The 24,223-nt window shown below is 33.9% G+C and overlaps 1 pseudogene; it reads right to left on the bottom strand.

Moving 5' to 3' along the window:
• Positions 1 to 4,942: 4,942 nt before the first annotated feature.
• LOC142324198 (NADH-ubiquinone oxidoreductase chain 4-like) lies at positions 4,943 to 21,081 on the bottom strand (annotated as a pseudogene).
• Positions 21,082 to 24,223: the final 3,142 nt, after the last annotated feature.

Raw genomic sequence — 24,223 nt, forward strand, 5'->3', positions numbered from 1 at the left:
ATCGACCCATCAGCGTCTTGCCGGTAATCGGCAAGTTGCTTGAAAGGCTGGTTGTGGAACGGCTCTGAGAAAACATCGATATGAACTCACTTCTAAATCGAGGCCAGTATGGCTTCATGAAAGGAGCTTGCACCGAGGATTGCATCTTAAATACTCTTGCCGAGGTGGAAGGCGCCGATTGTAAATAAGTTTGGCAATTTTTATTGACATAGAGGCAGCATTTCCTTCCTTATGTTGGAGTTCTGTCCTCTATGGTTTGATTGGTTTGCTTGGCATTTCTCCCGCCACCACCACATTCGGTCGCCCTAAAGCATAAGACCGAATGTTTGCACAAACGACTACTGAGCCACGAAACAGTTTAGCGACCAGTGTCCTAACTAGCTCCTAGAGCTAACCTATAAGCGTGAACGAAATAAGCATGGATCCATACACCACTTGCTTGCGCGTGTTCCAGCAACCACTTGTCATATATCACTAAAATGGGTAGGCGCACCCCGCAACCTACTAAAACATATATGACTATCAATAATTAATTTCTCTTGTCAAAGACAGCAATTCGCTGCCACACCTTGGCCGCTGAATGCCAGCAAGTACCTGTCCACTATTAAAGCGCTTGAAGCCTTAATCTGGCTGGTAGCCAGCCATATGACTTGGTTAGCTTCCTACAGGAGCGCGGTACGAGTCTTTTCCGTTAGGCAAACTACTGATGTCAGTTGAATACAGCAACTGCATTAAGGAACTCTCACACGGTCCGATAATGCGGCTCGCCGCTTGTGAGTGGCAAAATATTTCCCTTGACCTCTAAGTTCCAGGGTGGCCCCCCCAAGAGCTGGGCAGTTGAACATCATGTGTTCGTTTGACTGGACTTCCCCGCAGACGCACAGCTCATCAGCCGTCAGGTGGAACCGAAACAAATATTGGGTTTTATTTACATGGTTAGAGAGCACTCGGGCTCCCGTTGCCTTTAAAAACGAAGGAGAGGCATACCATCCCCCCAGATTCTGTATATATTTATACAAGGACCTTTCCTTAGTCGTGGCGTACCATGCTTTCATGGAGGGGCTGTGAAGCCTCCTCCTCAGGCGGGAGATGGACAACTATTCCAAATTTAGAACGTGTGCATTGAGATCACCGTTCCGGCCCGGCTCAAAACCGCATACCAAATACCTCGGCCGCCCTGCCTCTCCGCAATTTTCACATAGCCGCCCCAACTTTTACTACTAAATCGATTGAGAGAGCCTTTCCCAATACAGTGGTAGCCTCGCAGGAGGTTGTTTTAAAGACACCAGTGCATACAATTAAGGCTCTGCGCTGGGCACTCCTTAAAATTTGAATAAGTGCTCGATTTCTTTCCAACCTATGCGCCCAAACGGACGCCGCGTAATAGGTCATACTTTAGAAGACACTTCGGTACACCATGTACAAATGACGGCCTGACAGTCCGTAATCCTTTCGAGCCATTCTCGAATAATGAGGTTACTAAACAGCAACTTCTCATCAAACAAAACACCTAGGTACTTATGAACTAGAACTCGACTGATTACACAGCCTTTTTACTTAATAAGGGGGTTACGACTGTATGATAATTTGTCTGAACCCTTGAGAAGCATAAACTTCGTGTTGGGCACAGAAATCCTTCAATTTTGAATGTCCATCAAGTCCTACGTCATTCGAAAAACCACTCGGTCTATATCTACGGGTTCCACAGCCCGTACGCCAGGGAATGATGTCTCATTCGCCCTAACGTCGACTTCTCCTTCACCCTCCGGAGCATCAGGAAACAGTATCCAGGAACGCCTGGTAAGTCACCACAGATGTTAAAGTATGGTCACGACCACCAAACCCACATCGAACACTGGAAAGCACTTACAATTGCTTTGGCCGGTAACATGACTTCGCGAGCTGCCAGAGATTGCGCTGCAACTCACGCATGGAGTCTTGGCAAAACTTGAGTTTGGCTTCAATAATGGCATGAAGGTACTCATTATGGGCGCGCCGGTAGATCCGCAGACCCTCAGCGCCCACATCATCAACGATAATCTTGATTAGGGGGCGACGCTGGTATCTTCTCCTAGCTCTTGCGCGCAGCACGCTAAGGTCAGAGGACCACCACTTTTCCCGGGTTTCCGCCTGCGTTTAACAGACAACTCCTCGGAAGCAGCGGTCACGATGGCTCCAGGCACTCTCCGATCAGCGGACTAGCCACTACCTAAGGGTCCATCCATTGGCCGAGGCCGCCGTAGAACGCTGTCAATTTCACCTCGTCCCTATGCTCTATGCGCCATTCCAACCCATGTAAGGCAGCCACGACCTGTGCAGATCCAGGCCCCTTAGGTTATAGCGATCCGAATCTGGAGCTCTTGAAACGCCACCGTAAGCGATCTCATAGGTTATAAGTCTATGATCACTCACAATGTCCTCGGGCCAGACAATCCAACTACTACTACCGTCACCAAGATGACGTCGATGTAATTTTTCCCCAGTTTGGAAGAGAAAGTCGGGGGTTGTTCTGCCTCATTAAGTTGTTGAAGCCAGGAACACGTTCCTGGCTTCACCGAACTGTGCGAGACTAGCGCCTCTGGGGTCATCTCAATTCCCCCCCCCCGAGGGGAGAAGATCCCGCCTCGTAGCGTGTCAGGTCGCTACACCACCTTCCCCGTTCCTTGCCAGTAATGGCTTTAACGGAGGACATCTTCTTGCCCTCAAACTGTAACACATTCCACAGGCTTCTGGGGTCAGTGAGTGGTGAACCCCAGGCGGAAAACTTGGCGTTAGCGTCCAGAGAAACCAGCACTCTGATGTCCGGGAGACCGTCCAGAATCAGCCCCAACTTCGCCAACAAGTCATCGATACTCAATCCAAGCTGGAAGTATCCCAACACCAATACGACATCGAGCGTACCCCTCGTGACTCGCACAACGGTGAACCGCTCATCAGAAAACTGGGGCATGCAAAAGACACCCAACGAAACCGAGCCGACCACGATCACAGAGAGCGGCAATTCCCCACGAAAATGAATAACATCAACCCCGTGGAAGCCGACCACCCTATCCCGACCGTGTACGGCTCCTGGACCAAGAGGACCTCGAGGTCGTACTCCTCAACGATCCTCATGACTTCATTGATGGCTGCCCGGGAATGATGCAGGTTTAACTGCCCCAGGCGCAAGCGTTCAACAAGGTGACGACCGTCCTCGAAAGCTTCCCCCAATTCAGGCGTCGCCATACGCCGAATTGTTTAAGATCTTCGCCCGGGCTATGTCATGCGATCTGCGTTGTTTGCTACCGACCCGGTGTCCGGAATCAAAGCCTTTCACCAAGGCACAGGGAGCGCACTTTGCAGGCGCGGTCTTATTAGGGCAGTTAACTGCCCTGTGCCACGCAAGGGTGCAAGGACCACATATCTCCGATTGTGCTTTACAGCGGGGAGAGGTGTGCCCAAAGCCTTGACATTTGAAGCACCGGGGTACTTCTGTATGGTCGACAACCCTGCAAAAGATCCACCCAAGGAACAGCCGATCACCGGCCATCAAGACCTACCGGATCTTTTGCAGTCTCAATTATCCAGTGGCTCTTCGGGGCCTCTTTCCGTCCCAACTGCCGGACCACCCTGGTTCCCTTGAGGAAGTCCTCGACAGCTATATCCAATATAGGATTTTGGCTGTGTATAGCCCTGAGGATTTCAGGCTCCTTTACCTACGTTTCCCTTGGCAAATCGTAGACCAATATTTTCGGCCTCCGCTAGGCCAGCAACTGAGCCTTCAGTCCTGCTGCTCATTAACAACCTCTAAGACGACTCCGTGGTCCCTTGTTTTTGTGATCCGGGAAATCTGGAACCTTTCCTTTCGCGGGTCCGGGACCTTCTTCAGGGTCAGCTCTGTCATCGCAGACGAAGCCCCCGGACCAGGAGTCATAGGGACCACCTTGACGGTGGCTCGCTTAATTTTGTAGCCGGCGCCTGGAATCTCGGAGGGGGACTAACTCGCTTAGGACCCGGCGCGGCTGTTACCGCAGCGAGGGAGACAAGTTTTTTTTACCTTCTCCTCCACCCGTTTCAGAGAAGTGTGGATCACGCCAAGGACCCTCCCCGTTTTCGGTTTCAGGTTCTTAACTCCTTCCACCACCTGATCCACCTTACCCGACAGTCGAGAAACGACTGAATCAAGTGCTCGGTTTGCGCCCTGGAGGTTTTCGTTTTCTAACGCCAGTTCAGTAACCATCAAGGAACATTCCGAAAGGTATGAGTTGACCAGCTGTCTAAACTCCTTGACTCCTTTTCTGAAGATATTTTGGCCCATGCGGACCGTATACCCTCGATCCGCCTTGTCCCTTCGGATCCCGAGCTAAACCCCTTCAAGTGAGGCTTCGCACCGGAGTCCTCCGGGACAGAGCCGACCACTGCACCGCTGTACTCCGCCATCCTCGACTTCCCAAGGAGCTGCTTCTCAGTCTTGGCTCGCCCTCCACTGCCTTCCTCTCCCTGCATGGTTCTGACCGAAGTCTTTCCCACACAGCTCGACGTAGAGGTTTTGGCCGGATTTTTCGTGCAATCCGTCAATGCACAAGAGGGATTCTCTTGAAGAGAAAAAAGAGGATTGCACAAGACCATCTCAACCCAATAATAAACAAATAAAATCAGGTATTAAAATAAAAAAACATACTTAAAATAAATAAAAAATCCAAATAATAAAACCGAACTAAATTTAAGTCTCCTCTTATATAACCAAGACTATAAAATAAAACACAACCTCTAATTAAAAATACAAAAAACATTAAAAAAACAAGAAATTCAATCAAAAAAAAAATTAAACTCAGAAAAGGAACTAAAAAAAAAAATAATCACTCAAAAAAAAAAAATCATATTCAAATAAATAAATACCAAAAAAAAGAGATTGTAACAGAAAAACATAACCTATCCTCAAAAAGATCTTTGACATCACAAATCAAAATTTTAAATTAAAATAAATAAGCAAAATAAAAAAAAACAAATCAAACATTATATAAAAAATAAGAAAACAATGAAGAAGCAAAACATACAATTCATGAACACAACAAGAATTAATTAAAATTAAATCACCCGAATACAAACCATGCTGAGTTAAAGAAAAAATTATTACTCTATAACAAGCAGAAAAAAATAAAATAAATATTAAAAAAATAATTGAAAAAAATCTCCATCTTAAAATAGAAATAATTAAACAAATCTCAGAAAATAAGTTCAATCTAGGAGGACAAGACATATTCATAACACAAAATAAAAATTAAAAAAAAAAACTAAGTGAAGGCAAATAATTAAGCAATCCCTTAACAAGAAAGAATCTTCGTCTTCCCAATTGATCATAAATAACCCCAATCAAAAAAAAAAAGGCCTGAAGAGACAAAAGCATGAGCAACCATAAAAGACAATGAACCAACAAATCCCAGACCAGTTATATTAAATAATCCACAAATAACCAGGCTTATATGACAAACAGAAGAATAAGCAACAAGAACTTTGAATTATACAAAATATTCTAACAAAAAAACAAATACTAACAAAAAAATAACCATAATTAAATAAAAAATAATAAATATAACCTAAACAATGAATAAATCCATAACCCCACAACTTTAATATTACACCAGCTAAAATTATAGAACCTGAAGTAGGGGCCTCTACATGAGCCCTGGGTAACCATAAATGAAACCAAAATAAAGGAAACCTGATAAAAAAATAAAATAAAATAATAAACATCAAATAATTATTCAATAAATAATTAAAATAACCATAAAAACTATTTAAATAAAAAAGGGAAAGAACCAAAAAGAGTGTAAAAAATTTAACGCTCAGGCTGATATCCTCATCCAAAAATTAATGAAAATAAAGGAATTAATTTGCACTCAAAAAAAAATCAATAACAATAAAATCCAAAAATAAAAAAAATAACAAAAAAATATAAACCTTAGACAAAAAGTCAAAATAATAATGTAAATAAACAGATAATAAAACAAAATGATAAAAATTCAAATACTTAAACAACAAAAAATATATGATACCCTATCAATTATAAAAAAATAAGAAATAAAAAAAAAAAACAAGCCCACCAAATACACAAATCAATTATTTAAAATACAAAAAAGGATTAAAGAAAACAAAAAAAAAATATATTTTAACATAAAGTCAATCTATCTAAGTAATCTCTTCTAGAATTACGAATTTAAAAAACCAATAAAGAAAGACCTAAAACACCATCACAGACCCCAAACACCAAATAGATAATCAAAATCAAAATAACCCATAAATCCAAAAATAAAGAAAAAGGAATAGAGTAATAAGTATTCAAGTGCTAAAAGACATAAAAGAAAATGCCTACGAACAAATAAAAACATAATTAATCTAAAAAAATAACCAAAAAAATAAATAATTATCATAAGTAAAGTTTAAGATAGTTAAAAAAAACAATGATCTTGTAAATCATAATTTTAAAAAAATTTATCTAAACAAAATCAGTAAAGAAAAAATCATCTTTAGTATCCAAAACTAATATTTTATATTAAAATACAAACTGAATTTTCACAAAATACATAATTTTATCAAATATTATTTTATCCCCAATATTAAAACACCCTATGTCACTGGGATCAATATTAATTTTCCAAACAGCCTTAATGTGTAGAAACAATTCCACAAAAATTAAATCATCATGATACCTTTACATTATGTTTTTAACAACCGTAGGAGGATTAATAATTATATTCATATACATATCAAGAATTGTATCGAATGAAAAATTTAAACCAAGAATAACAATTTTTTCAATTTGATTAATATTAACATTAACAACTATTATAATGAGTAAACTAGACCCAACCACAGAAACAGTTATTAAATTAAATGAAACAAAGGAAATAATAACCGAATTAACTGAAGAAAAATCAACAAGAAAATTTTTTAGAATATATAAGATAAATATTACACTCACAATAATAACAATTTTAATTATTACAATAATTTCAGTAAATAATATTGTAAGAACATTCGAAGGACCATTAAAAAAAACTTATGTTTAAATCAGTATGTAAATCAAGACCACTAAATTCCTTTTTAATTGATCTACCAAGACCATCAAATATCTCACTATGATGAAACTTTGGATCACTACTAGGAATATGTTTAATGATTCAAATTGTTTCAGGATTATTCCTAGCCATACATTATTCACCAAGAATTGACAAAGCTTTTAAAAGAATCGTACACATTATACGAGAAGTGAATTACGGATGAATAATTCGAAACATCCATGAAAATGGAGCATTCATTATTCTTTATTTTAATTTTTATACACACAGGACGAGGAATATACTACGGATCATTTAAATTAAAAAAAAACATGAATATCCGGATCAGTAATTCTTTTAACATTAATAGCAACCGCATTTATAGGATATGTTTTACCATGAGGACAAATATCATTTTGAGGGGCAACAGTAATTACAAACTTAATCTCAGCGATTCCTTATATAGGAAAAATAGTAGTACAGTGAGTATGAGGAGGATTTGCAGTAGATAACCCTACACTAAACCGATTTTTTACATTTCACTTCATTAAACCTTTTATTCTATCAATAATAGTAATATTACATTTAATATTCCTACACGAATCAGAATCCTCCAACCCATTAGGTATAAAAAACAATATTGATAAAATTCCATTTCACCCTTATTTTACAACCAAAGATATTACAGGAATAGTGGTAACAGTAATAACTTTTATAATAATAATTAATACAAATCCATTTCTTACTATAGACCCAGAAAATTTCACACCAGCAAATCCCCTTAGAACAACCCCCCACATTCAACCTGAATGATACTTCCTTTTTGCATACACAATTTTACGATCTATTCCAAGAAAATTGGGAGGAGTGGTAGCCCTAATCATATCAATTATAATTATTATATCAATACCATTCTCCTTAAAAATAAAATTTCAAACAAGATCATTTTACCCAATAAATAAAATAATGTTTTGAATTATAGTTAATACATTTATCCTACTTACATGAATCGGGTCTCGACCAGTAGAAGAACCATATATTATTACAGGACAAATCCTGACCACAATTTACTTTTCATTATTTATTGTCTACCCACTATCCGCAGAGATATGAGATAAAATATAAGTTAATAAGCTCAAAGCAATGTAACTTGAAATTATGTGAAAGTATAAAATACTATTAACTTTTTAATCACCTTAAAATAATGAAAAACAAAAAAACCCTAAAAAAAATAAAAACCAAAATATAATTTAAAGTAACAGGTAAGTATCTCCTTCAACACATATATAATAACCTATCATAACGATACCAAGGAAAAGACCCACGAACCCAAACAAAAAAATAAATAATAAAAATAACCTTAACAAAAAAAAATTTATACAATCACCCCCCAAGAAAACTAAACAAGTAAAAAATCTCATAAATATCATATTTCTATACTCAGACAAAAAAAATAAAGAAAATATAAATGATCTATACTCAACATTAAATCCAGAAACTAGCTCAGACTCACCTTCAGAAAAATCAAATGGAGAACGATTAGTTTCAGCCAAAATACATGAAAGAAAAATCGTAAATAAAGGAAAAGAAAAAAAACAAATCAAACATCCGACTGAAAATAACAAAAATAATTTAAATTAAAAGACTCGCAATATAAAATAAAACAAAAAATAACAAAAAAAAAACAACTTCATAAGAAATTCTCTGAGAAATTCTTCGTATACAACCTAATAAAGAATAAACAGAATTAGAAGATCAACCAGCAATTATAATAAAATAAACCCCCAAACCAGAACAAAAAAAAAGACAAAAGAAAACCCAACGAAATTAAAACTAAAAGGAAATATTAATAAAAAAATTAAAGAAACAGAAAGACCTAAAATAGGTACAAAAAAATAAATCAAATAATTTCCAAAAACAAGAAAATAGAATTCTCTTCTAAACAATTTTAAAGCATCTCTAAAAGGTTGTAATAAACCAAATAAGCCAACCTTATTAGGACCTTTACGAAATTGAATATAACCTAAAACCCTACGTTCAAACAAGGTAAAAAAAAGCAACACCCAAGAGAATAAAAATAAATTAAAAAAAAGAACTAAGAATAATCATTTACTAACTGTAAAAATACATTATTAAATTCTAAATTTAAAGCACTTAAATCTGCCAAATTAGTAAATAAATTATTACATTACAAAAAATCCTTTCGTACCAATTAGAATAATTTTAAAGAAGATAGAAACCAACCTGGCTCACGCCAGCTTGAACTCAGATCATGTAAAATTTTAAAGGTCGAACAGACCCAAAACTATAAAACCTACCCCACAGAAACTTTTAATCCAACATCGAGGTCACAAACAAATCTATCAATAAGAACTCTCCAGATTTATAACGCTGTTATCCCTAAGGTATCTAAATCTTTTAATCAAAATAAAGGATCAAAACTTCATATAAAAATGTAAAAAAAAATAAAGATTAAAATTTTATTTATCACCCCAACAAAATTTAACCCACAAAAATTAAAGAAATAAACTAAAAAAAAAATTTTGTAACCAAAATAAAGAACTATAGGGTCTTATTGTCCCTCTTCTAAATTTAAGCTTTTTAACTCAAAAATAATATTCAAATTAAATTTTTAAAATAAAGTATAATTTTCGTCAAACCATTCATTCCAGACCTCAATTAAAAGACTAATTATTATGCTACCTTAGCACAGTCAAAATACTGCGGCTATTTAAACCATTGAGCAGGCCAAACCTTAAATAAATCACAAAAGGACATGTTTTTGATAAACAGGCGAAATTATTTTTTGCCTAATTCATAAATAAAATGTTTAAACCTACTAATTCAATCATAATTAAAAATTAAAAAATTAATTAAAATCCAGTAAAAAAATAAATAAACAGAAAATTAAATTTTAATCTACAACGAACTTAAAATAATGAAAGATTCTAATCCAACAAGAAAAAGAAAAAAAAATTATATTAAAAAAAGAGCTTATCCACCTTAATATAAAATTTCAATATGAAAAAAAAAATTAACAAAAAGAAATTCTCGATTAAATCAATTTACCAGATAACCAGATACAAAAAGAAATGAATTTCATGTCAAAACAATCCCAAACTTATAAATAATTATTCTACAATAAAATACAGATTAAGATAGATCTTCATTATTCCGGAAAAAAAATTTAAAAGTTAATTAACCCTGATACAAAAGGTACTAAAAAAAATTATTATTCTAAAATAAAATTTATTAATCCAATACATACAGTACAATTAACTAAATTAAAAAAAAATCAATTAAAAAAAAGAGATAAAAAAAAAGAAAAAACCTATCAGACTCAACTGAATTGAACAGTAAACAAGCTTATTGTAAATAAGAATAACCCAAAATCTGATTCTAGATACACTTTCCAGTACATCTACTTTGTTATGACTTATCTCAATTTATGAGAGTGACGGGCGGTATGTACATAATTAAGAGCAAAATTCAAAAAATTAATTAAAAAAATTACTATTAAATCCAAAATTCAAATTTAATCAAATTAAAAAAACCAAAAACAAAAATTAATGTAACCCATAATAACCTCCTTATAACTGCATCTTGACCTAACATAAATTTATTAAAAAGAAAAAGAAAATAAATTTTCATTACACCCAACAACAGAGATATACAACAAAAAAAAGGTGCAAAAAATCGTGGAATATCATTTAAATTACAGGTTCCTCTAAAAAGATTTAAAAACCGTCAGACCTATTAAATTTCAATTATAAAAATATACTACCTTAGAAAAAAATGACTAATTAAGAATAACAGGGTATCTAATTCTGGTTTAAATTCAAATTTACATAGAAAAAAAATTTATCATATAAATTTCACCTAAATACAAAATATTAAAATTAAAGTTAGACTAAATTCTAAAAAAATTAACTTGAACCTGAGGAATAACCGCAAATGCTCGCACAACATTTTTTGGTTCTAAAAAATATAACTTAAATTAAAAAATTAAATTAAAAAACTTCAACACTGAAAATAAAAATTCACCATAAGGTTATTTAACCTAACAAAAATTTACATGCGTTATAAATTTAAAGCCAAATTTTAAAACAAACTCAAATTTAAAAAAAAAAATATTACACAGGGAACTTTAAAGCCATATTAACAAATAAATTAATAAATTAAAGTACATTAAAAAAGGACTTTCGGCCCTTAATCAATGACAATAACTTAAGTCACCCCTAACTAAAGCTACAGTCAAAATAAAGTATCCAAAATACATGAAAATAATGTTAAAGGCCAACAATTTAAAGCATCAAAACCAGAAAATAAAGCTACGCCTAACATTACCCCAATTTAATACAAAATGAAAGTTAAAAATAGATGAAAATAAACTTAAAAGCTAACAATTTAAAGCATCAAAACCAGAAAATAAAGCTACCCCTAAAGTTACCTCAATTTAATACAAAAAAACAAGGGTTCAAAATAGATGAAAATAAAATTATAGCTAAATATTTAAAGCATCAAAACCACAAAATAAAGCTACCCCTAACATTACCCCAATTTAATACAAAATAAGTGTTCAAAGTAGATGAAAATAATCTCAAAAGCTAACAATTTAAAGCATCAAAACCAGAAGATAAAGCTACCCCTAACATTAGTCTAATTTAATACAACATAAAAACAAGGGTTCAAAATAGATGAAAATAAACTTAAAAGCTAACAATTTAAAGCATCAAAACCAGAAGATAAAGCTACCCCTAACATTAGTCTAATTTAATACAACATAAAAACAAGGGTTCAAAATAGATGAAAATAATCTTAAAAGCTAACAATTTAAAGCATCAAAACCAGAAAATAAAGATACCCCTAACATTACCCCAATTTAATACAAAATAAGTGTTCAAAGTAGATGAAAATAATCTCAAAAGCTAACAATTTAAAGCATCAAAACCAGAAGATAAAGCTACCCCTAACATTAGTCTAATTTAATACAACATAAAAACAAGGGTTCAAAATAGATGAAAATAAACTTAAAAGCTAACAATTTAAAGCATCAAAACCAGAAGATAAAGCTACCCCTAACATTAGTCTAATTTAATACAACATAAAAACAAGGGTTCAAAATAGATGAAAATAATCTTAAAAGCTAACAATTTAAAGCATCAAAACCAGAAAATAAAGATACCCCTAACATTACCCCAATTTAATACAAAATAAGTGTTCAAAGTAGATGAAAATAATCTCAAAAGCTAACAATTTAAAGCATCAAAACCAGAAGATAAAGCTACCCCTAACATTAGTCTAATTTAATACAACATAAAAACAAGGGTTCAAAATAGATGAAAATAAACTTAAAAGCTAACAATTTAAAGCATCAAAACCAGAAGATAAAGCTACCCCTAACATTAGTCTAATTTAATACAACATAAAAACAAGGGTTCAAAATAGATGAAAATAATCTTAAAAGCTAACAATTTAAAGCATCAAAACCAGAAAATAAAGATACCCCTAACATTACCCCAATTTAATACAAAATAAGTGTTCAAAGTAGATGAAAATAATCTCAAAAGCTAACAATTTAAAGCATCAAAACCAGAAGATAAAGCTACCCCTAACATTAGTCTAATTTAATACAACATAAAAACAAGGGTTCAAAATAGATGAAAATAAACCTAAAAGCTAACAATTTAAAGCATCAAAACCAGAAGATAAAGCTACCCCTAACATTAGTCTAATTTAATACAACATAAAAACAAGGGTTCAAAATAGATGAAAATAATCTTAAAAGCTAACAATTTAAAGCATCAAAACCAGAAAATAAAGATACCCCTAACATTACCCCAATTTAATACAAAATAAGTGTTCAAAGTAGATGAAAATAATCTCAAAAGCTAACAATTTAAAGCATCAAAACCAGAAGATAAAGCTACCCCTAACATTAGTCTAATTTAATACAACATAAAAACAAGGGTTCAAAATAGATGAAAATAAACTTAAAAGCTAACAATTTAAAGCATCAAAACCAGAAAATAAAGCTACCCCTAAAGTTACCTCAATTTAATACAAAAAAACAAGGGTTCAAAATAGATGAAAATAAAATTATAGCTAAATATTTAAAGCATCAAAACCACAAAATAAAGCTACCCCTAACATTACCCCAATTTAATACAAAATAAGTGTTCAAAGTAGATGAAAATAATCTCAAAAGCTAACAATTTAAAGCATCAAAACCAGAAGATAAAGCTACCCCTAACATTAGTCTAATTTAATACAACATAAAAACAAGGGTTCAAAATAGATGAAAATAAACTTAAAAGCTAACAATTTAAAGCATCAAAACCAGAAGATAAAGCTACCCCTAACATTACCCCAATTTAATACAAAATAAGTGTTCAAAGTAGATGAAAATAATCTCAAAAGCTAACAATTTAAAGCATCAAAACCAGAAGATAAAGCTACCCCTAACATTAGTCTAATTTAATGCAACATAAAAACAAGGGTTCAAAATAGATGAAAATAAACTTAAAAGCTAACAATTTAAAGCATCAAAACCAGAAAATAAAGCTACCCCTAACATTACCCCAATTTAATACAAAATAAGTGTTCAAAGTAGATGAAAATAATCTCAAAAGCTAACAATTTAAAGCATCAAAACCAGAAGATAAAGCTACCCCTAACATTACCCCAATTTAATACAAAATAAAAGTTCAAAATAGATGAAAATAATCTTAAAAGCTAACAATTTAAAGCATCAAAACCAGAAAATAAAGCTACCCCTAACCTTACCCCAATTTAATAAAAAAAAAACAAGGGTTCTATATAGATAAAAATAAACGTTAAAAAATGTAATAAAATACACTTGATTTAAATATAAAAGATGCAGATATTATAATAATAAATCTGTTTTTAAGAAACTAAACATAAATATTTAAATAAGCATATATAACTATCTTATTAAACTGAAACTTAAAATAAAAGTTAAACCAGAGGTTTTTTTTTTAATAATTATGTATTTTTAAATATACTTATTCTAATATAATTATCTTCCTTAGGTTTTTTAAACTTTAAAATTCATTTTAATGCATTAAATTATTTTAAATAAAATCTTATTTAATTTAATTAAAAATGAAATTAAATTGAACCCTTATTAATTAAGTATCCAATTTTAGATGATTATCTTTACAAAAACTATTTTACATTCAAATAAATATCTATTTTAAATTAAATTCTTTAATTAAAAATAAATAAGTATATACTATATAATAATTTTTTAAATTTATATAGCACTTATAAATGAAAACTTTATATTTAATAAGATTAAATATTAAAGGGAGAAATAGTTATATTTAAATAAATATATTACTATATATAATAAAGTATCAAACAAGAAGATAAAGCTTCCCCTAACATTACCCCAATTTAATACAAAATAAATGTTCAAAGTAGATGAAAATAATCTAATACAAAAATACTTTAATACTTTTTACTCTAATACTTTTTTTCTTTTTCTCTTGAAAAAGAAAAAAAAGAGAATCCCTCTCCCATCAATCTGTCCATCTTCTCTCTCGTGGAGACCTCCGTGACCTCCTTAACAGAGGATCGTGGCCTCGGCGGGGACTGCAAGTGATCTCGGCAGGAAGGGGTCACCGGTAACCAAGTCCTTGGCTAAACCAACCAAGTCCTCGAGAAATCTCATCCAGATTGCCGGATGAGATTATTCGCCGACAGTGGCACTTCTGCAACACTACGCAGCTGTGTTACCTAAACCCCACAGTAACGCAGGTTAGACTGACAGCCACTGATCGTTGTCAGCCCCGATGACGTGAACGTAGGCACGCTGTACTTGTTGAAGCAATCGCTACCGGCAGCAGTAAATACAAGTTTTACAGCACGGGGCCAGAGGCCGTGAAGCGATCTCTCCTCTATGAGTTGGAAAGCCGCATTGTTCCTGTAGCCGTGCAGGCCGTATTACGTGACTACTTGTCTGATGGCACGGCTCTGTTTAAGGATGCGCACGTAGTTGTGGAAAAGTCTGTCACCAGGAGTAGCCCGCAGCGCTCCGTTCTCGGTCCCTTGTGGAACATGGTATTCAACGGAATTTTGGGACTGATATTCCCGGAAGGGGTCACGGCCCAGGCTTTCGCCGATGACTGTCTTCTTTTAGTTCGTGGTAACTCACGACCGCAGCTAGAATACCGAGCACAGGCAACTTTGTCAACCGCAGAGGGCTGGATGGACAATCAAAATTTAAACATTTCTGCGTCCAAGACGATGTTTATGCGTTTTAAGGGTGCAGACAAATTATCATAGTCGTAACCCCCGTATTAAGTATAAAGGCTGTGTAATCAGCCGAGTTCCAGTTAATAAGTACCAAGGTGTTTTGTTTGATGAGAAGTTGCTGTTTAGTAACCTCATTATTCGAGAATGGCTCGGAAGGACTATGGATTGTCTGGCCATCAAATGTCCATGGTGTACCGAGGTGTCTTCGAAAGCATGACCTCTTACGCGGCGCCCGTTTGGGGGCATAGGTTGGATATGAATATCCAACGAAATGAGCACGTATTCAAAATTTAAAGAGTGTCCAGCGCAGAGCCTTAATTGTATGCATTGCTGTATTTTAAACAACCTCCTACGAGGCTATCACCGTATTGGGAAAGGCTCTCCCAATCGATTCAGTGGTGTTAGTTCGGGGAGCCATGTGAAGATTGCGAAGAGGTCGGTGGCCCGAGGTACTTGGGATGCGGTTTCGAGGTGAGCCAGTCCCGGAGCGGAACGGTGATCTCAATGCATCGGTTCTAAATTTCGAACAGTTGCCCATCTCCCGCCTGCGGAGGAGACTTTACAGCCTCGAGATGGAAGCATGGCAGCAAGAATGACACGCCGCGACTAAGGGAAAATCCTTGTATAAGTTTATACAGGATTTGGGGGAATGATATTATTCTCCTTCGTTTTTAAAGGCAACGGGAGTGCGAGTGCTCTCCAACCATGTAAATTAAAACCAAAATTTGTTTCGGTTCTACCTGGCGGCTGATGAGCTGTGCGTCTGCGGGGAGGTCCAATCGAACGAACACATGATGTTCAACTGCCCAGCTCTTGGGAGGGCCTGAACTTAGGCCACCCTGGAACTTAGAGGCCAAGGGGAAAATTGGCACTCACAAGCGGCAAGCCGCATTGTCGGACCGTGTGTGAGTTCCTAGATGCGGTTGCTTAGTTCAACCGACATCAGTAGTTTGCCTAACGGAAAAGACTCGTACTGCGCTTCTGTAGGAAGCTAATCGAGAGACATGGCAGGCTACCAGCCAGATTAAGGCTCCAAGCGCTTTAATGGTGGACGGGTACTTGCTGGCATTCTGCAGCCTAGGCGTGGCAGCGAATTGCTGTCTTTGACGAGATAAATTTAATTATTGATAGTCATATATGTTTTAGTAGTTGACGGGGTTCGCCTACCCATTTCAGTGATATTTGACAAGTGGGTGGTGGGACACGCAAGGGATTGGTGTATGGTACCACGCTTATTCCGCTCACGCTTTTAGATTAGCTCTAGGAGCTAGTTAGGACACTGGTCGCTGAACTGTTTCGAGGCTCAGTAGGCGTTCAGACATTCGGTCTTATGGCTTAGGGCGACCGAATGGGGTGGTGGCGGCAGAAATACTAAGCAAACCATACCCGCGTCGTATTCTTCTGCCGCCAGTCTTTTTAACCACTAATTAAAATCATTTTTAAGTTCATAGTCACTCGCGAATTGTGTACTACTCAAAACTTCTTTCAGTTTCCCAAACAAATAAAAGGTAATCATATGGAGCTAAGTCCGGACTATATGGAGGGTGATCGTAAATTTCCCATCCAAATGTTTGCAGTAAATCACGTGTCGGACCCGCAACGTGTGTACCTGCATTATCGTGCAGCAGGGCGACGCCGTCGGTCAGCCGCCCACGTCGCCGATTTTGAATGGCGCGCTGTAATTTGTGTAGAGTTTCGCAGTAGGCTACTTTATTTATACTCGTTCCATGTGGCATGAAATCAATCACCAGTATGCCAAACCCATCCCAAAAGGCTGTGGCCATCAGTTTGCGTACAAATGGCTGTTGGTTGACCTTTGTTGGTCTGGTTGGTAATTGAGGATGACGCCATTCACTTGACTGCCGTTTTCTCTCTGGCGTGTAATACGAAATCCATGTTTCATACATTTTTCTGTGTAGCGCATCAAAAATTCGAAAGCAGATCCCATTCGGAATTTTTTTGTGACGTTAAGACGTCCACAAACCTTTCCGAAGCCTAAATGGTCATGAACAATGTGATCAATAACAGCTCTTAAAACATCAGGAAAACGAAGGGCCAGGTCGGATATCGTTGAATAACGTTTGATCGACGCGTTTCAACAAGTCCTCGGTGATTCATCCACGTTCTTCCAGCATACACATTAATTCTGTTATTTCTAAACCTTTCACACCATTTTCGGACTTTTATTTCAGTCATTGAATTGTCACCGTACATAGCAACCAACTGCCTATGAATTTCAGCCGGCTTAACGTTTTGATGGTTTAAAAAACGTATGACTCCACGTATTTCACAGTCGGTGGCAACATCGATTTTCCTTTTCATTTTATAACGTATTAACTCACACGTAATCAAGGATACTACAAGGCGACAACTTACAGACAGCAATGCTGTGTGTACATTACTAGCGTGGCCATGAACGACACAGGTTCGCCAATCTTAAGGAGAGAAATTTCCCAGCGGTTTTTACTTTAGAGATATTCTTTGTGTATTGATGTTTATATATAAATGTAGAATATATATTGATTTCACCCACGAGTTATTCAATGTGCAAATGCCATCGGCCTGATAGTGCTTGCTTGATATATTTTGTTTTTTAGCACTTCTTATTAGATAAAATTACTGCTTTTTCTGTTACATATGTTATATAAACAAAAATTATGTTTCTATTTGAATCAAGAGTTAGCAATAATTAACAATGAATAGTTTGGTACATATATTCATTTATTTAGTTTTTTTTTTATAAATACTGTAACAAGACCGGTATAGCGGGCCTGAGTAACGGATTCCTACCAATTATTATAAAAGTAATAGAAAATGTAATGATTGGAAAGAATTGTAATGATTGGACATAAAGGAGAACCATTTTATAAAGAATATTTCCGTTTTACAATTTTATTCTGTTATACTGCCTCTTAACACACAACGAACACCTGTTATACGGTGAGAAGAGATCAGGCTTAGAATTCATTGGGACAAAGCCTCGGTCGACTGTTCTCACGTTTCGACTTGGGTCCGTCTGGCAGATAAAGCGGCTACCAGTATAAATAGCTCCGGAAGACCAGCTACAATTTAGTTCGGCGGAGTTCCGCGAACCAGTTTGCGAGGCGTTATGACGTCGGTCCCGCAAGGAGAGTCACAGGTGTGAGTCTGCCAGATGTCAGTATAGCGAGGAGAGTATCCAGTTCGATTCGATTAAGGTGACACCACGTGTAAATCCAAATATACAAGAAATAATATCGGTGAATTACAGTAAAACTATATGTGTATAAGTCAAAGAAATAATGCAATAGTTTTCATTCATAAACTTTTAAGACAGACAACAAAAGGGATTTGCAAGTGAATTTTATAAGATTGATTGTCAATGTAAGACTAGTGGTTAAGAAGGGTTAAAATTAGCGGTTTCTTTTTTTAATGGGTCTGAATACTAGTTTTCTGCTTATATACCTGGGAAAAATTCCGAACGATTATTTATTTTGAACTCTGTCTTATGTGTAATTTGTATTTATTACTTACGACATTACTATCACTATTTGACGTGTAATAATTTTGATTATCTTTGTGTTATTTTTGTTGATTACGTTAGGTATTTTTGTTTGCTTTTATGTCATGATTACTGTTTTGATTATGTTATATCTTATGTCATGTAATTATACTGTTATAAGTTCTATACTGTTAAAAAATTTACTCTGCATATTTTTCTACTTGTAAAATACAAAAACTGTAAATTTTGAATGTAAAATTTAAAAAATAAATCAACATAATTATTTATGAAAAACAGTAAACAATAATTTATTTTAAAAAGTAAATATCAGAAGTACTTCTATTAAAATAACTTATTATTCACGTGATATAAAACACACACACATATATATATTTTGTATTTAAAAAAAAAGTTAAAAATAACAATATAAAAATTTATATATAATATAATATAGTATATAAAAAATAACATTCTAAAAAATTGTAAATACAAAAGATTAATTTTACGGCTACATATTGAAAACAAAGAAAAAGACAGAAACGGTATAATGTTTATAGAACAGTTTTGTGATGTTCTTCAAAACATTTACGGAGACACAAGAAGGCTGGTAACCCAGGACAAACTGGGCAGTAATACATTGTGTCTTTGCAGATCTTTTTACCTGCACATACCCTATTATTATTTTTTTTTGGGGTACCCTCTTCTTTCCTTCTTTATATGGGGAAACGTTTGGGATATGTTGCAGAACAGCAGTACTTTTTCATTGAGAAGGAACAGCTGTTGGATTATATGAGGCTATGGTTAAGGATCTAATGACTTAATCACATAAGTTTTTAAGGAATAATTAGTGTGTGATTTTAAAAATAAAAAATTTGTTGTCCATCAAAATCAGATGGCATGTATGAATTCCTAATTTTTTATACTATTTTAGGTTTTTCTTTCTACTGGACAAAAGGCAGTCAATGCTTCAAATGAATTTATTTCTTTTAACCACAGCCTCTGGCTTAAGGGGTCATCCCCTTGCTTGTATAGGACACCGATCACTTCATTCCCAAATACAGAACTGATCATAATGACTTCCTTTTGTCCTTCCACTTCAACACGCAAACAGCATCATCTTAAAATAAGGCTTCTACTTCACCTTTTTTAGTTTTTTGCAAACGAGATTGGATGGGTTCCTAACTACTGTAGTAGTTATTCATGAAGAGAGAATGTCCAATCGTCCATGAGCTTACATACTAGATTTTCTGTCTGATTTGGACCACCAACTTCTTTATCGGAAGCTCCAGTACACACAATGCATCTTAAGATAAAACCAGAAGGTTATGTTAACATATATATTTACTTTATACTGATGTCGCTTACCTTTAATATAAATACAAAAAAGTAGTCTCCCCCTCCAAAATACTATCGACTTGACAATGCATACATTTTGTATAAGGATAATTGTTTCATCTATTATTTTATGGAAAAGGTCTAGTAATCAACATACTTAGTCTCAATTGGTGTAGATTCATCTGGGCTATACATTTTGGCAAAATGTAGTGACTGTAATATTGCAGCGAACCTGTCACGGCTCATACAGCTTCTGAAAAAGGAAAATCGTATAAAGCATCAGTACTCCAATAATAAAAAAAGTATGGCATTTGAACTGATCCCATATGAAAAAGCAGAGCAATAAATATTAAAAATTCCTTATTTGTGAATGGTTTCCATTTTTTATTCTGGCACATGGTGATTTTGACGAACTTTGTAATTAAAGAGCCTGTTTATTTGTCTCTGTCAATATTAGATCAGTTATTTTATTTGTTGTAAAAAGAAAGTCAAAGAAGTGTCTGGGGTCACTTCCAGTAGGTAACATTTTCAAATCCAGGTAAGTTAGTGTATGGTTCTGTGTTGAATTGAGGTCAGTCTCTCTGCCAGTTTTTGTCTGTGTGTTGTGTTGTCGGTACTGTAGTTTGTTGGGTAGAAGTGGATGGAGGAGGGGTTGAAGGTTGAAACAGGGTAATCTGAGGGTGTGCTGGTATTACCTGAAAGAGGTTGTTGTAGGTCGTCAACGTCTTCCTCATCATCATCATCACCACTTTCTAAGTAGTAAGATTCTCCTGACCATACATCTAATGAGAGAGAAATATCATTATCACTTTCTTCAAGAAGAGCACATAGTTCTTCGGCGCTTCGAATTGTATTTCTCTCTATCCAGTCTCCATTTTCAGCCGTTGAGGTTGAAGCTGTACCTCTTGATGTCGATGATACTGGCTCAGATGGTGGTGAATTTTGCATTTTGTAATGTGATCTCTTTAATCGTCCTTGTGTACAGAGTATCATAAAACAAATAAAAATAATTGTTTATAAAAGTAATAACCATTGAAAGTATTATGTTTCATGTTATACAATAACATAAGTTTTTGTATTTTAAAGCATGAAACAAACTTTACATAAATTTTTGTATTTCTGTACATCTTTGAATATGGTAAATAAACGTCATTATTTAGCATAAGTAATAAATAGTATCATAATAAAATAGTTTGAATCAGGTATATCAAAAATATTTGAAAACATGTAATTAGAAATAAGCTATAAAAAATTTGATGTGGATTTTTTTGAGATGTAAAAGGCTTATTGCATTTCAATTTTCTAAATATATTTACACAAATAATAATAATACATCAACAAATTCAATGAATTTAAAAGTAATGAAACTGTGTTTTATTTGAAATATGATAATAGTTAAAACAAACTGAAAAAAAATTGTAGTACTTCAAAAGAAAAGTAAGGTAATACAGTACAAGAAAAATCAAGAGTAAAACACTGTGTAGCAATTAAGTCTGATTTTTACCTATAAAATTATGGTAAAATTAATAAAAAGACAAGAAATAATGTCAGAAAGTAAAACAGAAATGAGAATAAATACATATTGTCAAAAAAATAAATTTTAATAATTGACTTACCTGATAAGTTAATTTGTATTTATTTAAATCTTGTCATGTCTTGAAATTAGATTAAATAAAAATATTCTTGAATAATTTTCACTACACTTAAAAATAAAAAAAAAATAAAATCTGCAAAAGATTTGCGTAAAAGACATGGTAAAACTGTACTAGTCTACATGTAAAGGAAACCTTACTAAATGACGGCAAATGAGTGGCAGTCTTGGGTGAATGAAAACAAATATAATATGCTCATAACAAATGACGATGTTGGTATTCTACAGCACATAACATGTTAATATTAATTTACCATTTTGTTGGTTGGCAGTCAAAACCTAAAAAGTCTAAATTTGATTGAAAATGAGATTTTTGCATCTTTCGATTCCTTTTTCTTTGTTTCTAAGCTCTATAATGAGAGAAAATTCTTTTCTGATCAGCAGCACATTCTATAGGACGTTTAAAAACCTGCTATGTCCTATAATCTTTTATAAGATTGTATAATACTGCTAAGTCTGGTATATGGTGTACTGTTTTTTACATGGTGGTTAATGTTTTTCCTGATTAAGAAATTTTATTATTCTTAGTTTATTTTGATATCATTAAACAAGCTCAAACAAACATACAGCATTATTAAAAGATATTTTACATTGTTTAATTATATTTTGCATTAAAGTAGTATACTGTAAATGTGTTTAGATATAGCAGGGTTTGAGTGTTCTCTTGGTTATCTTTTAGAGACTTAGCAGGTTTTAACTTAGGATTAATCTTAAGAATTTTTTTTTTTTGAATATTTACTTTATTGCTGAGAATATAATAAAAGTAATATTGTAGCTGCAATTTCATAGTCCAAAGTAATAATTGTAAAGTCCTTACAAATTATTCATCAGCCAGTTTCACAAGTATTACCAAATAATTTGAAATCTGTAGTTACAAGCACTGATTTAAAAGCTTACTATTTTAGAAGACATCGCGTTTTTTCCAATAGTTGTTATACCCTGTAAAATTGTCTTTCCCTTCTTTTGTATTTTAAAGATTAATTGCCAGTGCAATTATCAGTTTATTATGTTCTTCCATTACAGGATGGTTCATCCATTAAATGTGAGTGAGTAATGTAAAAAACTAGTTGAAATAGCAAAATAAATTGCAGTGGAAGAAAATTCTGTACAAAATGAAATAACAGGAACAGAAAACATTGAAAATTTAGATATAAGTAACCTGCCTATTTGCATTGCTGTGGATAGGGAAAATTTTCCACATATTTCAGCTAGCATAACAGACCCAAGTAACAGTGTGGCAGATGAAATAACTGAATCAAATGATAATCAACCCAGCTACTGCTTATTTAGCTTATGTCACTGTTACTAATAATGATTGTAACAAAACTTTGACTGGCTTAAACGATCCTGTATTGACCAATGAATGTAATATAGAAATCTCTGAAGATTTAAATATTTCTACAACTGTCTTTGATCATACTTATGCAAAAAAGTATGCCACTTTCTCTGACAACAAGTTTAAAGATATGGATTGCTTTGAGATACCAATTACAAACCAGTTAGAAGAGAATATAGAAATTGAAAATTTAGCCTCAAACATCCAAGAAGTTCAAGATCAGCCACCTTTTGTATTATTGAAAAATTTAACCTTAAAGAAGGTTCAGAAACGCTGGAAGAATAGCAGAATTCTGTACTAAGTAATCGTTCATACAAACCAGTCTTGGAAAAGAAATATATATAAAAATAGTACAGAGAAAGGACGTAATTATAAAGGTTTAAAAAAAAGATGTTTCAGGAAAATGGAAGTGTAGTCAAGGAAACTAAAACAATCTTGCAACTGTAAATTGAGTTTAGGAAATACAAAACTGAAGTGTACAAGTATTGGAGAATGTGATAGAAAAATAATTCTCAAACAATTTTGGAAAAATCTTGACTGGAATGGAAAGAAAATGAATGTTGCCCATGTCTTTTATTTATATTATAGGTTCTTCCAAGACTAATCAGGATTAAATTATGTATCGTCTATTAGGCTAGGACGTAGCACAGGAGATCCAAATGGAACTGATGTCAGATCTACAAGTACAAGATACAATTCAGATGGAATTTTTTATAAATTAAAATATGATGATTAGAAATCTCTTCCTAGGCTTTCCAACCAATTTGGTGATGAAAATTCAAAAGTTTTGAAAGCGTTTTACTCACAGACCAAAAAAATTACTAAACAAAAGTACAACCATCTTCAACATCTTAAATCGTTCATTCCAGCTGATTACTACTCATTCTAAGACAGCTTAAATCATGAGTAATAATTATTCAAGAAATTCAAATCTCCTATTTTTGCAAGTTCTGCTGCTTCTGTTTTTAATATTTTTCCATTATTCTTTTCTTTAATTGTTATAATTTATTTATTTTGATTAACTGAAGTTTTTTATCTGCATTCGGTATGTATAGTGAAGTTAAGCAGAAATGTTTAAAAAGTTATTATACTAGTATTCAATT

This window comes from Lycorma delicatula, chromosome 4 (genome assembly GCF_047948215.1).
Source record: "Lycorma delicatula isolate Av1 chromosome 4, ASM4794821v1, whole genome shotgun sequence".
NCBI classification, from domain to species: Eukaryota; Metazoa; Arthropoda; class Insecta; order Hemiptera; family Fulgoridae; genus Lycorma; species Lycorma delicatula.